Source organism: Oncorhynchus nerka, linkage group LG25 (genome assembly GCF_034236695.1).
Source record: "Oncorhynchus nerka isolate Pitt River linkage group LG25, Oner_Uvic_2.0, whole genome shotgun sequence".
Classification (NCBI taxonomy): Eukaryota; Metazoa; Chordata; class Actinopteri; order Salmoniformes; family Salmonidae; genus Oncorhynchus; species Oncorhynchus nerka.
Window position 1 is genome coordinate 28,003,387 of NC_088420.1, and position 15,299 is coordinate 28,018,685.

The 15,299-nt window shown below is 44.4% G+C and overlaps 1 long non-coding RNA gene across 3 annotated transcripts in view; it reads left to right on the top strand.

Annotated features, from left to right (window-relative positions):
• LOC115109333 (uncharacterized) overlaps nucleotides 1-10,435 on the top strand; it is a 35,327-nt gene extending 24,892 nt beyond the window's left edge. For all 3 annotated transcript variants that reach the window (XR_003860508.2, XR_003860507.2, XR_003860509.2), the window contains exons 3-4: nucleotides 9,516-9,889; nucleotides 10,074-10,435. This is a non-coding gene — a long non-coding RNA (uncharacterized LOC115109333). The remainder of the gene's footprint in view (nucleotides 1-9,515; nucleotides 9,890-10,073) is intronic.
• Nucleotides 10,436-15,299: the final 4,864 nt, after the last annotated feature.

Consider the following 15,299-nt stretch of genomic DNA (forward strand, 5'->3'; position numbering starts at 1 on the left):
TCAAAGATTCATCTTGAGCCATCTCTCCAGACATGATTTTCTTCTTTCTTGCCCTTTGCTGTGGCAGTGGCTTCTACCTCCTCCAGCTCTGTCCTCATCCTGTTCTTTGATCTTCTTATTTGCAAACTGAACAAATGTGTCTGTAGTTGCCTTAATGGTGCCAAAGTATCTTGACATGCCTTTCAGCGTTTCCTGTGTAGCCACAACCACTTGATCGGCAGACAGGATGTCCATCCCACTTGTCTACAGGTACTTGGACAGTGATGTGTTCTCAAATATCCTAAGAAATATTTGAGCTGTCAGTATCGTCTCATACCGGAGAAGAGCCTCAGTAAATCCTCTTGCCTTCACCCGAACAGTTGTCTTCCTGTTGGCCTGTCCTTGTATGGCTGATAGTGTGAGGAGTACTTCAACATAGAGACCCTGGTCTGGTTTTCCAAAGGATCAAAAGACCTTCTTCAAAGCACTATCCTTAGCCCACCAGCTTGTTTCTCTGATTGGAGATAGGTGTCTTGTGTCGTGGCTCTACTTCTCTCACACATCCACCAATCCTGGTAGGATTCACGGAGTAACACAGCAATGTCGTTAAGGAGAGAAAAAAGTTACCCACTTGTTTAGACAATTTCCATTGTGTCAGACAAAACCAGATTAAAGACATGTGCATAGCACCATACATGCACTTGATTGGGGGACTTTGAGGCAGAGTACAGAAACCCTTATATTTTCCCTGCATATTGGATGCTTCATCGGTAGCATTGCCAATGCACTTGCTCATGTGGAATTTTAGTTTATCCACGACATCTGTCAACAGCTGAACAAATTACTGTCCAGTGGATGCCTCATACTTCACAACAGCCACAAGCCTTTCTTGTACGACATCTTTCACATTTCTCACCATGACAGAGCACTGGTCTTGAGAAGTTATGTCCTGAGTTGTGTCGATCTGGACAGAGAACATTCCAGCTTACTCGATTTCACTTGGATAATGCTCTGAATTGTGTGAATGACGGTGTTGACAGTATTTTTTGAGAGTGTGATTAGAGAACCTCTTGCCCCAGACTGATGTAGGTTCTTTTCTCAATGCATTCGGTGAGATGTTTTTTCAAGCAGACATCATACTTTACCAGCAGTATTATCATCTCCAATAAATTAACATGATCGATGCTGGTGTCTTCTAATGTATACACAGCCTCAGACTGCATCCCCCTGTAACTGAGCCCCCTCTTGCCAATGACTTTCACTATGTCTACGACACATTCCAGCACCTGCCTTCTCCTGCTTACCTGCTCTCTATGGGCAGACACCTGCCTTCTCCTGCTTACCTGCTCTCTATGTGCAGACATCTGCCTTCTCCTGCTTACCTGCTCTCTATGGGCAGACATCTGCCTTCTCCTGCTTACCTGCTCTCTATGTGCAGACATCTGCCTTCTCCTGCTTACCTGCTCTCTATGGGCAGACACCTGCCTTCTCCTGCTTACCTGCTCTCTATGGGCAGACATCTCAATCAATCAATCAAATGTATTTATAAAGCCCTTCTTACATCAGCTGATGTCACAAAGTGCTGTACAGAAACCCAGCCTAAAACCCCAAACAGCAAGCAATGCAGGTGTAGAAGCACGGTGGCTAGGAAAAACTCCCTAGAAAGGCCAGAACCTAGGAAGAAACCTAGAGAGGAACCAGGCTATAAGGGGTGGCCAGTCCTCTTCTGGCTGTGCCAGGTTGAGAATATAATAGAACATGGCCAAGATGTTCAAATGTTCATAGATGACCAGCAGGATCAAATAATAATAATAACAGTGGTTGTAGAGGGTGCAATAGGTCAGCACCTCGGGAATAAATGTCACTTTGCTTTTCATAGCCGATCATTCAGAGTATCTCTACCGCTCCTGCTGTCTCTAGAGAGTTGAAAACAGCAGGTCTGGGACAGGTAGCATGTCCGGTGAACAGGTCAGGGTTCCATAGCCGCAGGCAGAAGAGTTGAAACTGGAGCAGCAGCACAACCAGGTGGACTGGGGACAGCAAGGAGTCATCAGGCCAGGTAGTCCTGAGGCATGGTCCTAGGGCTCAGGTCCTCCGAGAGAGAGAAAGAGAGAAAAAGAGAGAGAGAATTAGAGAGAGCATACTTAAATTCACACAGGATACCTGATAAGACAGGAGAAATACTCCAGATATAACAGACGGACCCTAGCCCCCCGACACAAACTATTGCAGCATAAATACTGGAGGCTGAGACAGGAGGGGCGTGAGATACTGTGGCCCTGTCTGACAATACCCCCGGACAGGGCCAAACAGGCAGGATATAACACCACCCACTTTGCCAAAGCACAGCCCCCACACCACTAGAGAGATATCTCCAACCACCAACTTACCATCCTGAGACAAGGCCGAGTATAGCCCATAAAGATCTCCCCCACGGCACAACCCAAGGGGGGGGCCCAACCCGGACAGGAAGATCACGACAGTGACTCAACCCACTCAAGTGACGCACCCCTCCTAGGGATGGCATGGAAGAGCACCAGTAAGCCAGTGACTCAGTCCCTGTAATAGGGTTAGAGGCAGAGAATCCCAGTGGGGAACCGGCTAGGCAGAGACAGCAAGGGCAGTTCGTTGCTCCAGTGCCTTTCCATTAACCTTCACACTCCTGGGCCAGACTACACTCAATCATAGGACCTACTGAAGACATGAGTCTTCAATAAAGACTTAAAGGTCGAGTCCGCGTCTCTCACATGGATAGGCAGACAATTGCATAAAAATGTAGCTCTATAGGAGAAAGCCCTGCCTCCAGCTATTTGCTTAGAAATTGTAGGGACAATAAGGAGGCCTGCGTCTTGTGACCGTAGTGTACGTATGTACGACAGGACCAAATCGGAAAGATGTTTTTATTTGATTTATTTCCCTTTTATTTAACCAGGTAAGCTAGTTGAGAACAAGTTCTCATTTACAACTGAAATTATTTTTCTGGCCAAGATAAAGCAAAGCAGTGCGAAAGAAACAACAACACAGAGTTACATGGAATAAACAAGCGTACAGTCAACACAATAGAAAAATAATAAAGTCTATATACAGTGTGTGCAAATGGCATGAGGAGGTATGGCAATAAACAGGCCATAGTAGCAAAGTAATTACAATTTAGCAGATTAACACTGGAGTGATAGATGAGCAGATGATGATGAGCAGATGATGGTGTGTAAGTAGTGATACTGGTGTGCAGAATAGCAGCAAAGTAAATAAAAACAATATGGGGATGAGGTAGGTAGATCGGGTGGGCTATTTACAGATGGACTATGTACAGCTGCAGCAATCGGTTAGCTGCTCAGATAGCTGAAGTTTAAAGTTAGTGAGGGAGATGTAAGTCTCCAGCTTCAGCGATTTTTGCAATTCGTTCCAGTCACTGGCAGCAGAGAACTAGAAGGAAAGGCGGCTAAAGGAGGTGTTGGCTTTGGGGATGACCAGAGAGCTATACCTGCTGGAGCGTGTGCTACGGGTGGGTGTTGTTATCGTGACCAGTGAGCTGAGATAAGGCAGAGCTTTACCTAGCATAGACTTGTAGATGTCCTGGAGCCAGTGGGTATGGCGACGAATATGTAGTGAGGGCCAGCTGACTAGAGCATACAGGTCGCAGTGGTGGGTGGAAAAAGGCGCTTTGGTAACAAAACGGATGGCACTGTGATAGACTGCATCCAATTAGCTGAGTAGTGTATTGGAAGCTATTTTGTAGGTAGGAGGTAGGAGCAAGCCTATGTAATGCTTTGTAGGTTAGCAGTTAGGTTAGGAGTAATATGATAGAAAATGTTGGTTCTATTCAAGATTCTACCAGCCGTGTTTAGCACTAACTTAAGTCTATTTATTGCTTTATCCGGGTAGCCGGAAAGTAGAGCATTGCAGTAGTCTAACCTAGAAGTGACAAAAGCATGGATACATTTTTCTGCATCATTTGTGGACAGAACATTTCTGATTTTTGCATTGTTATGTAGATGGAAAAAAGCTGTCCTTGAAACAGTCTTGATATGTTTGTCAAAAGAGAGATCAGGGCCCAGAGTAACAACTGTACAACCATCACGATGAATTGTCAGATTCAATAGAAGATCTTTGTTTCTTGGGACCTAGAACTAGCATCTCTGTTTTGTCCGAGTTTAAAAGTAGAACATTTGCCACCATCCACTTCCTTGGCTTCCAGGTAGGGCAATTTTGGGGCTTCACTTCACTTTCCATTTGACTGCCATTGAGCAGACTTTGAGTGTCTGCTTTGGAGGACCTTAAACAGTATGCCTCAGCACTACTTCTGTGCATGTTGCTCTTCTCGTGCCCTTCTACCCTTTGGTGAACATGTTTCCAATCATTCCACTCATAAAAATACTGCTGTCAGTAGGCTTTGCAAATGCCATACAAATTGAACAGTATAACGCATGGCTTTCTTCATTGTAAGACAGCCATTTCCGATTGGTGCAGTCTTCCAAACAGAAAAGGTTTAGATTCATGCATAGGGTGGAAACAAAAAAAAGTTTTTAGGTCATCTGACTTGGGTCTCTGTAACGTTTGTTGTCAGAAAGAGACCAAGGTGCAGCGTGGTAAGTGTTCATGATTCTTTAATTACTCTGCACACCAAACAAAAAGAATAACGAACATTACGTTCTGCAGGCTTCACATAGCTAACAAAAAAAAAACAAGATCCCACAAACACCAAAAGGAGAATGGCAACTTAAATGTGATCCCCAATCAGAGACAACGATAAACAGCTGCCTCTGATTGGAAACCACACTCGGCAAAAAACTAAGAAATAGAATACATAGAAATAAAGAAACTAGAATGCCCACCCTAGTCACACACTGGCCTAACCAAAGTAGAGAATAAAAGCCTCTCTATGGCCAGGGTGTGACAGTCTCTTGAAATAATCAAAAGTTGGTCTGGCATCCTGGCCTTCCCTGACTCTCTCTTCCACTTCCACTGGACTGGGCCTGTCATCAACATTAATGCTCACTTCCACTGGACTGGGCCTGTCATCAACATCAATGCTCACTTCCACTGGACTGGGCCTGTCATCAACGTCAATGCTCACTTCCACTGGACTGGGCCTGTCATCAACATCAATGCTCACTTCCACTGAAACTGGACTGGGCCTGTCATCAACGTCAATGCTCACTTCCACTGAAACTGGACTGGGCCTGTCATCAACATCAATGCTCACTTCCACTGGACTGGGCCTGTCATCAACATCAATGCTCACTTCCACTGGACTGGGCCTGTCATCAACGCCAATGCTCACTTCCACTGGACTGGGCCTGTCATCAACATCAATGCTCACTTCCACTGAAACTGGTCTGGGCCTGTCATCAACGTCAATGCTCACTTCCACTTCCACTGGACTGGGCCTGTCATCAACATCAATGCTCACTTCCACTGGACTGGGCCTGTCATCAACATCAATGCTCACTTCCACTGAAACTGGACTGGGCCTGTCATCAACATCAATGCTCACTTCCACTGAAACTGGACTGGGCCTGTCATCAACATCAATGCTCACTTCCACTGAAACTGGACTGGGCCTGTCATCAACATCAATGCTCACTTCCACTGAAACTGGACTGGGCCTGTCATCAACATCAATGCTCACTTCCACTGAAACTGGACTGGGCCTGTCATCAACATCAATGCTCACTTCCACTGAAACTGGACTGGGCCTGTCATCAACATCAATGCTCACTTCCACTGAAACTGGACTGGGCCTGTCATCAACATCAATGCTCACTTCCACTGAAACTGGACTGGGCCTGTCATCAACATCAATGCTCACTTCCACTGGACTGGGCCTGTCATCAACATCAATGCTCACTTCCACTGAAACTGGACTGGGCCTGTCATCAACGTCAATGCTCACTTCCACTGAAACTGGACTGGGCCTGTCATCAACATCAATGCTCACTTCCACTGAAACTGGACTGGGCCTGTCATCAACGTCAATGCTCACTTCCACTGGACTGGGCCTGTCATCAACATCAATGCTCACTTCCACTGAAACTGGACTGGGCCTGTCATCAACGCCAATGCTCACTTCCACTGGACTGGGCCTGTCATCAACATCAATGCTCACTTCCACTGAAACTGGACTGGGCCTGTCATCAACGCCAATGCTCACTTCCACTGGACTGGGCCTGTCATCAACATCAATGCTCACTTCCACTGAAACTGGACTGGGCCTGTCATCAACGTCAATGCTCACTTCCACTGAAACTGGACTGGGCCTGTCATCAACATCAATGCTCACTTCCACTGGACTGGGCCTGTCATCAACATCAATGCTCACTTCCACTGAAACTGGACTGGGCCTGTCATCAACATCAATGCTCACTTCCACTGAAACTGGGCCTGTCATCAACATCAATGCTCACTTCCACTGAAACTGGACTGGGCCTGTCATCAACATCAATGCTCACTTCCACTGAAACTGGACTGGGCCTGTCATCAACATCAATGCTCACTTCCACTGGACTGGGCCTGTCATCAACATCAATGCTCACTTCCACTGAAACTGGACTGGGCCTGTCATCAACGTCAATGCTCACTTCCACTGAAACTGGACTGGGCCTGTCATCAACATCAATGCTCACTTCCACTGAAACTGGACTGGGCCTGTCATCAACGTCAATGCTCACTTCCACTGGACTGGGCCTGTCATCAACATCAATGCTCACTTCCACTGAAACTGGACTGGGCCTGTCATCAACGCCAATGCTCACTTCCACTGGACTGGGCCTGTCATCAACATCAATGCTCACTTCCACTGAAACTGGACTGGGCCTGTCATCAACGCCAATGCTCACTTCCACTGGACTGGGCCTGTCATCAACATCAATGCTCACTTCCACTGAAACTGGACTGGGCCTGTCATCAACGTCAATGCTCACTTCCACTGAAACTGGACTGGGCCTGTCATCAACATCAATGCTCACTTCCACTGGACTGGGCCTGTCATCAACATCAATGCTCACTTCCACTGAAACTGGACTGGGCCTGTCATCAACATCAATGCTCACTTCCACTGAAACTGGACTGGGCCTGTCATCAACATCAATGCTCACTTCCACTGAAACTGGACTGGGCCTGTCATCAACATCAATGCTCACTTCCACTGAAACTGGACTGGGCCTGTCATCAACATCAATGCTCACTTCCACTGAAACTGGACTGGACCTGTCATCAACATCAATGCTCACTTCCACTGAAACTGGACTGGGCCTGTCATCAACATCAATGCTCACTTCCACTGAAACTGGACTGGACCTGTCATCAACATCAATGCTCACTTCCACTGGACTGGGCCTGTCATCAACATCAATGCTCACTTCCACTGAAACTGGACTGGGCCTGTCATCAACGTCAATGCTCACTTCCACTGAAACTGGACTGGGCCTGTCATCAACATCAATGCTCACTTCCACTGAAACTGGACTGGGCCTGTCATCAACATCAATGCTCACTTCCACTGAAACTGGACTGGGCCTGTCATCAACGTCAATGCTCACTTCCACTGAAACTGGACTGGGCCTGTCATCAACATCAATGCTCACTTCCACTGAAACTGGACTGGACCTGTCATCAACATCAATGCTCACTTCCACTGAAACTGGACTGGACCTGTCATCAACATCAATGCTCACTTCCACTGAAACTGGACTGGACCTGTCATCAACATCAATGCTCACTTCCACTGAAACTGGACTGGACCTGTCATCAACATCAATGCTCACTTCCACTGAAACTGGACTGGACCTATCATCAAACTGAATATTCAATATTCAATATTCAAATAAAATAATATATAAATTAACTAATAAAGGCCCAATTGTGAAAAACTAAAAAAACACTGCAGCAGCCCCACTATTTAATATCAAGTGAATGAATGAATGACAACACAAGTTTTTTTGTGTGGCTTTACTCGCCGTTCACACCGGACTGTTGGCATAATGTTGAGTTTCAATGCGTTGTCTAGTAAGAGGTGAAGTGGTAGGTGATGAGGATCATAACTACAGTAGCAAATCACTGTAGCCATATTCTCCCGCACAAAATATAAATTTGAGAGGGAAAGGACTTGATTGTTTTTACAATATGTATACTATTTGCAACTAATGTCTAGCACTTTGATGTTAGAATCGGTGGTACTAGTAGTAATAGTACCAAATAAGTAGTTTTCTTTTTTACATTTACTTGCATTTGAGTGAAGACTTTTGATTCTTTTGTCTCTTAAATTTTCAACCCCACCCTTTTTACTCTGCTTTTCCATTTTCTATTGTAGCTAGTTTTTGAGCTGTCACTGTCAGTGTCAATGTGAGTGTGAGCGAGACAAAGGGAGCGGGGCTAAGGGTTGCATAGACATAATACGGAACCCAAACCGGCTGCGCGAGTGTGCCATCGTGCGCTATCATGCATACATTTATTTTGTCCCCCTACACCAAATGCGATCATGACACACAGGTTAAAATATTTAAAAAATATTTTTAATATTTAACTCTCAAGTAAATTAATTTGGGGACAGGTCGAAAAGCATTAAACATGTATGGCAATTTAGCTAGTTAGCATGCACTTGATAACTAATTTGTCCAATTTAGCTAGCTTGCTGTTGCTAGCTAATTTGTCCTGGGATATAAACATTGAGTTGTTATTTTACCTGAAATGCACAAGGTCCTCTACTCCGACAATTAATCCACACATAAATGGCCAACCGAATCGTTTCTAGTCATCTCTCTTCCTTCCCGGCTTTTTCATCTTTGAACTTATATGGTGATTGGCATCTAAACTTTCATAGTATTACCACACTGACCGGCAAAACAGTTAGTATTTCAATCCCCCACGTGGGTATAACCAATGAGGAGATGGCACGTGGGTACCTGCTTCTATAAACCAATGAGGAGATGGGAGAGGCAACGCGATCAGCGTCAGAAATAAAAAGGAGTTCTATTTTAGCCCGTGGCAACGCAGACGCTCGTTGGCGCAATAATTGAATAACATAGATTTCTAAATTTATTTTGCACCGCTTGCGCACGCGATGCGAGCGGTGTGGTGTCAGCCTATTAGTTTGGAACAGACCAACGGCCCTGGGGGAAGGGGGTTGGCCCGTGTTGCTCAACATTCTGCCAACTTTTTTATTAGTAGTAAAAAATGTAAAAGGCAGGCGGCCCACCGGTTGACCAGCCCACCAGGAATTCTCCCGGTGCTCAGTCTGCATAGGCCCCCACCCTATGTCTTACCAGAGGCTGCTGTTCTCTCCTGCCGATAGAGTGTATAACCTACCAGCTGTATGTTCTTAATGTCGTCATTCAGCCACGACTCTGTGAAACATAAAATATTACAGTTTTTAATGTCCCGTTGGTAGGATATACGTGCTTTCCGTGCGTCCCATTTATTTTCCAGCAATTGAACGTTAGCTAGCAGGACGGAAGGCAAAGGCAGATTAGCCACTCGTTGCCTGATCCTCACACGGCACCCTGATTTTTTCCCGCAAAATCTGTTTCCTTCTCCAGCGAAGGCTGGGGATCTGGGCCTGGTCGTGGATCTGTAGTATCTCCCTCCTGTCCGACTCATTGAAGAAAAACTCTTAGTCTAATCTGGAGGTGAGTAATCGCAGTTCTGATGTCCAGAAGCTCTTGTCGGTCATACTACTCTATATTGCTTGTCCTCGTGTGTCCGTTCATGTTTTTCAGCATAAAGTACTCTGCAGCCACTTTGTGTGGACACCAGGTGAGGCCACACACAGATTCTTGTTGAACACTGTCCCTTTAACGACCTTGTTTTCTCAATAACAGTCTCTCGCCTTCACTTCTAGGTTATATCAGCCGTGTCTGTGAACCCCTCCTGCATCTGAACTTGCTACATAGAGTGCACAGAATGATCAGAGGTGAGAGGTTACTTGGTCAGGCCAAGAGGAAGTATTATTAAAGAGATGCTTTACATTGAAATACAGATAGAGATGCAGTAGTACCAGAGTTAATGATCCAAGGTCAGTTTTGCATTTCACCTCCTGATTATGACTGACAGTGTTAGACTAAAAAAAACACATGCTCTCTCTCTCTCGTCTACAGGTATGTTTTGATGTGAGAGAGGATGCCAACCCCCAGTCCAGTCATCGCCATCTCACCCGCTCTTAAAATAATAGTGTCTCTAGTCAGCCCCAAAGGTTATGTCATTATGATGAACTGAGAGAATATTAGGGTAGCACTGTGATTCGTTAATCATATGCTGCCTTCCCTGCTCCTCTGTTCTTACCTCTTTCCCTTTCTGTCTTTTACACCTCTCTTGCCACCTCTTTCTTCCTCTGTTTTTATAATGCACAACAGATGTGCATTGAAGTAAAGATTGAACTTGTATTTATAATATAATATTACAATTATAATATTTATAACACTTTGATAATTAACTTCTTTCAATAAAGCATTTCACATTCTCTACTGGTTGAAATTAAGTCTCATTTGATGAAATACTACACCTATTCTGTGCTAGATCAACGCAAATGAAGGAAATTAGATATTGAGATGAACCGGTTTTAGAGTATTTACATGATGCATAGGAAGTGTAGTGTAGTGTAATGTTTTTCAATTATATTCTATTTCTGTTTATATGAATTACAAATCAACCTTTAACTAGTTAAATCATGTGTAACCATTGATGTCCCAGGACCAAGATTGGCAAACACTGTTGAAGTGCATACATGCAGACACAGCATCATTCAAAGACTGGAATTTGATACTCCTGGTACTGGATATGACTGAAATGACATTAATTCATACCTGAACTGCACCTCTATTTGCCATGGTAGAGTACATGATTAGAGAATATATTAAATGTACGGGCTACAATGTGGGGATCTCATGTATGGTAATAACTACACGTATATACGACTTGCATCCTTGGCACAAAGTTACATTCTAGTCAATCCATCAGCTTCGTCAATGTCATTCACTGTTTTGAAGTTGATACAACTGGCTATGATAGTTGAGGTTCATAGCTAGGTTCTGAACTACTATGTAAAACCAAACGTTTTAGGGTCCATACACAGATCGGCTACATCGCTAGCTACACATCCATGGGAATACAGGTATGTTTATCCTCCACTGTACAATAAGCAAGAACATAGTTAGCTAGCTACGTTATTTCATCGATCTGAATTGCATATATCAGCAAGGCAAGATTACAAGATTGTACATTCGATTCGCAGTAAATGCTTTAGCTAGCTAGATTATTTCACAAGACGACAGTATGGTTTGCTAGTTGTTTCAGGAGTCCCTAAAACATTAAACAACCAGGATGACAAGTTCATACTCATGTCGCAACACCCATAAAGCTAGCCAGCTAGTTTGCTAAATCGCGATTTTCGTAAATGAACTTAATGATATAACAATATGCATAATCGTTTGTCTACATTAACTAACATATTCCTATCAACTGTACATTTGTTTTGCATGATTCGTAATGACGTTATAATCAATTACATTTACTTCCATCGCTGAAGAAAGTCTCATTTAAAAAAAAAAACTTTAATGTAGAATAGGCTGTATACATACAAGAAGTACACAAATAGACAGTGATCTGGAGGAAGTCTCCAGCCTTGGGTCGCAACGCGTCAAATTCGTCATGGGAACCAATCGATATGATTGGTCATCGCACAGCGGTCGCCGCTGGTTATTTGCGTAAAGTTGGGAAAAGTTGTATATTTTTCACCAGCTACCACGCACCACCCAAATGTCCTCAGACTCTCCGCTTCTTTACCTTCCATTGAAAATGAATCAGAAGCGGTGTTTCACCGCAAGGTACACCGGGCATACGGTCAGGGAACAGTATGCATGTAAAACAAGTATTTCAAATACATTCGCGTGAAAACACAGTTTGTAAAGCAAATGTATTCTGCTGAAAAGAGAAGACTAATCTGTCTGTAAGCTACGAAAGTGATCAATTTACAAATAGCGCTATTGAGCAAACAGCATTGTTTTACAAAGTAAAACAAGAGAGAGATCGACAAGGTTTTGGCAGTAGCACTTCGGCCTTTACCGGTGAGTGAGTTGGGCATCATTGGGTGAGTCAGTGAAAATTGAATGCTTAAAAAAAAAATCCCTCCTCATATTGTACAATATGTCTCCACACACCTATGCTATTGATGGATTCAAGACATGGTCGTTTTATTGATCTCATTGTCAAAGTAGCCTGTCATTTCGATCATTTGAGAGGTATTAAAACGTTAAGTTTCCAGTCAAATAAAAGTATGTAGAATTGATTATAAAAGGGCACATTTTTTCTGGAACCCAGGCTACAAAAGTGTTTTCCTATGGGCAACTTCTGCAAGTGCCTCTACTTTACTGCTCTATGCCAGTACACAAAAGCGATGATAATGCATGCAATTCTTTATTATAAAAGGTGATTTTCTTTTTCAAGAGCCCCACAGGGCTCACTTTTTGTTCCGGCACCTCCCAATTTACAAATTGAGCTAAATTCAACTGTTGTTTTTCTTGACCCAAGCAATGTCACTTGTGTAATTTGTCGGTGTGTGTTTCAGGGCATGGCTGGTCAGCATGGCTACTCTGGCCTGTGGCTGGACAGCGATTTTGGCAGTGGGCATAGCCGAGCACGGCCTCACTGCACCAGCTATAGCAGCCCTCGGCTCTCTGCTGAGGAGGACTTCACCCATGACTCTCTGGACACCCTGGACTCTCCCTGAGGAGGAAGAGGTCAGTATCAACCAGGACGGTCTCTCACCTCTCTCCTTTCCCACATATGTTTTTATATTATTTGTTTTATTCTGTCTCTTAATGCTGTGCAAGTATCATTGTGTTTCTCATTTCTACCTGCAGGTGGAGATAGAGGCACATTTATTAAAGGAAGTAACCTACCACATATACTTAGTGGATGACAGTCAGGTTGGGGTGTTCTGTTGAAGGTAGAGACAGGAGGCAAGAGGAGCATCCTTGATACTGGCCACAATGGAGATTGCAGTGAAGACCCTTCATAGCCAGGCTACTTTGACAATGAGATCCAACTGCTCTTAAACGCTAGTAAAACCAAATGCATGCTTTTCAACAGTTCGCTGCCTGCACCCGCACGCCTGACCAGCATCACCACCCTGGATGGTTCCAACCTTGAATATGTGGACATCTATAAGTACCTAGGTGTTTGGCTAGACTGTAAACTCTCCTTCCAGACTCATATCAAACATCTCCAATCGAAAATCAAATCAAGAGTCGGCTTTCTATTCCGCAACAAAGCCTCCTTCACTCACGCCGCCAAACTTACCCTAGTAAAACTGACTATCCTACCGATCCTCGACTTCGGCGATGTCATCTACAAAATTGCTTCCAACACTCTACTCAGCAAACTGGATGCAGTTTATCACAGTGCCATCCGTTTTGTCACTAAAGCACCTTATACCACCCACCACTGCGACTTGTATGCTCTAGTCGGCTGGCCCTCGCTACATATTCGTCGCCAGACCCACTGGCTCCAGGTCATCTACAAGTCCATGCTAGGTAAAGCTCCGCCTTATCTCAGTTCACTGGTCACGATGGCAACACCCATCCGTAGCACGCGCTCCAGCAGGTGTATCTCACTGATCATCCCTAAAGCCAACACCTCATTTGGCCGCCTTTCGTTCCAGTTCTCTTCTGCCTGTGACTGGAACGAATTTCAAAAATCGCTGAAGTTGGAGACTTTTATCTCCCTCACCAACTTCAAACATCTGCTATCTGAGCAGCTAACCGATCGCTGCAGCTGTACACAGTCTATCAGTAAATAGCCCACCCATTTTTACCTACCTCATCCCCATACTGTTTTTATTTATTTACTTTTCTGCTCTTTTGCACACCAATATCTCTACCTGTACATGACCATCTGATCATTTATCACTCCAGTGTTAATCTGCAAAATTGTAATTATTCGCCTACCTCCTCATGCCTTTTGCACACAATGTATATAGACTCCCCTTCTTTTTTCTTTTCTTTTTTTTCTACTGTGTTATTGACTTGTTAATTGTTTACTCCATGTGTAACTCTGTGTTGTCTGTTCACACTGCTATGCTTTATCTTGGCCAGGTCGCAGTTGCAAATGAGAACTTGTTCTCAACTAGCCTACCTGGTTAAATAAAGATGAAATAAAAAATAAAAGAGGAATGACTTAAGGTTCTGATTGAGGATTTTCTGCTTTTCAAATGGACGTGTAGAAATTATGGGGATTTATCACAATTTCTTCTCAGACAAGACATTTCAAGTTGAAGGAGTGTGCTAATCAAATCCAAATGTATTTGTCACATGCACCGAATACAACATTTCACCTTACCGTGTAATGCTTACTTATAAGCCCTTAACCAACAATGCAGTTAAAGAAATTGACTTAAGAAAATATTTGCAAAATAAACTAAAGTAAAAAAATAATAAAAAGTGACACAAAAAAATAACAATAATGAGGCTATATACAAGGGGTATCAGCTTCTTGATATGCCATACCTGTCAGGGGGATTATCTTGGCAAAGGAGAAATGCTCACTAACAGGGATGTAAACACATTTGTGCGCAATATTTGGGAGAAATACATTTTTTGGGCATATGGGAAAAACATTAGGAGGAGGAGGGCAACAACCCAGCAGCAGGACCGCTACCTCCGCCTTTGTGCAAGGAGGAGCAGGAGGAGCACTGCCAGAGCCCTGCAAAATGACCTCCAGCAGGCCACAAATGTGCATGTGTCTGCTCAAACTGTCAGAAACAGACTCCATGAGGGCCCGACGTCCACAGGGGGGGTTGTGCTTATACAGCCCAACACCGTGCAGGACGTTTGGCATTTGCCAGAGAACACCAAGATTGGCAAATTCGCCACTGGCGCCCTGTGCTCTTCACAGATGGAAGCAGGATCACACTGAGCACATGTGACAGACGTGACAGTCTGGAGACACCGTGGAGAACGTTCTACTGCCTGCAACATCCTCTAACATGACCGGTTTGAGGGTGGGTCAGTCATGGTGTGGGGTGGCATTTCTTTGGGGGGCCGCACAGCCCTCCATGTGCTCGCCAGAGGTAGCCTGACTGCCATTAGGTACCGAGATGAGATCCCCAGACCTCTTGTGAGACCATATGCTGGTGCGGTTGGCCCTGGGTTCCTCCTAATGCAAGACAATGCTAGACCTCATGTGGCTGGAATGTGTCAGCAGTTCCTGCAAGAGGAAGGCATTGATGCTATGGACTGACCCGCCCGTTCCCCAGACCTGAATCCAATTGAGCACATCTGGGACATCATGTCTCACTCCATCCACCAACGCCACGTTGCACCACAGAC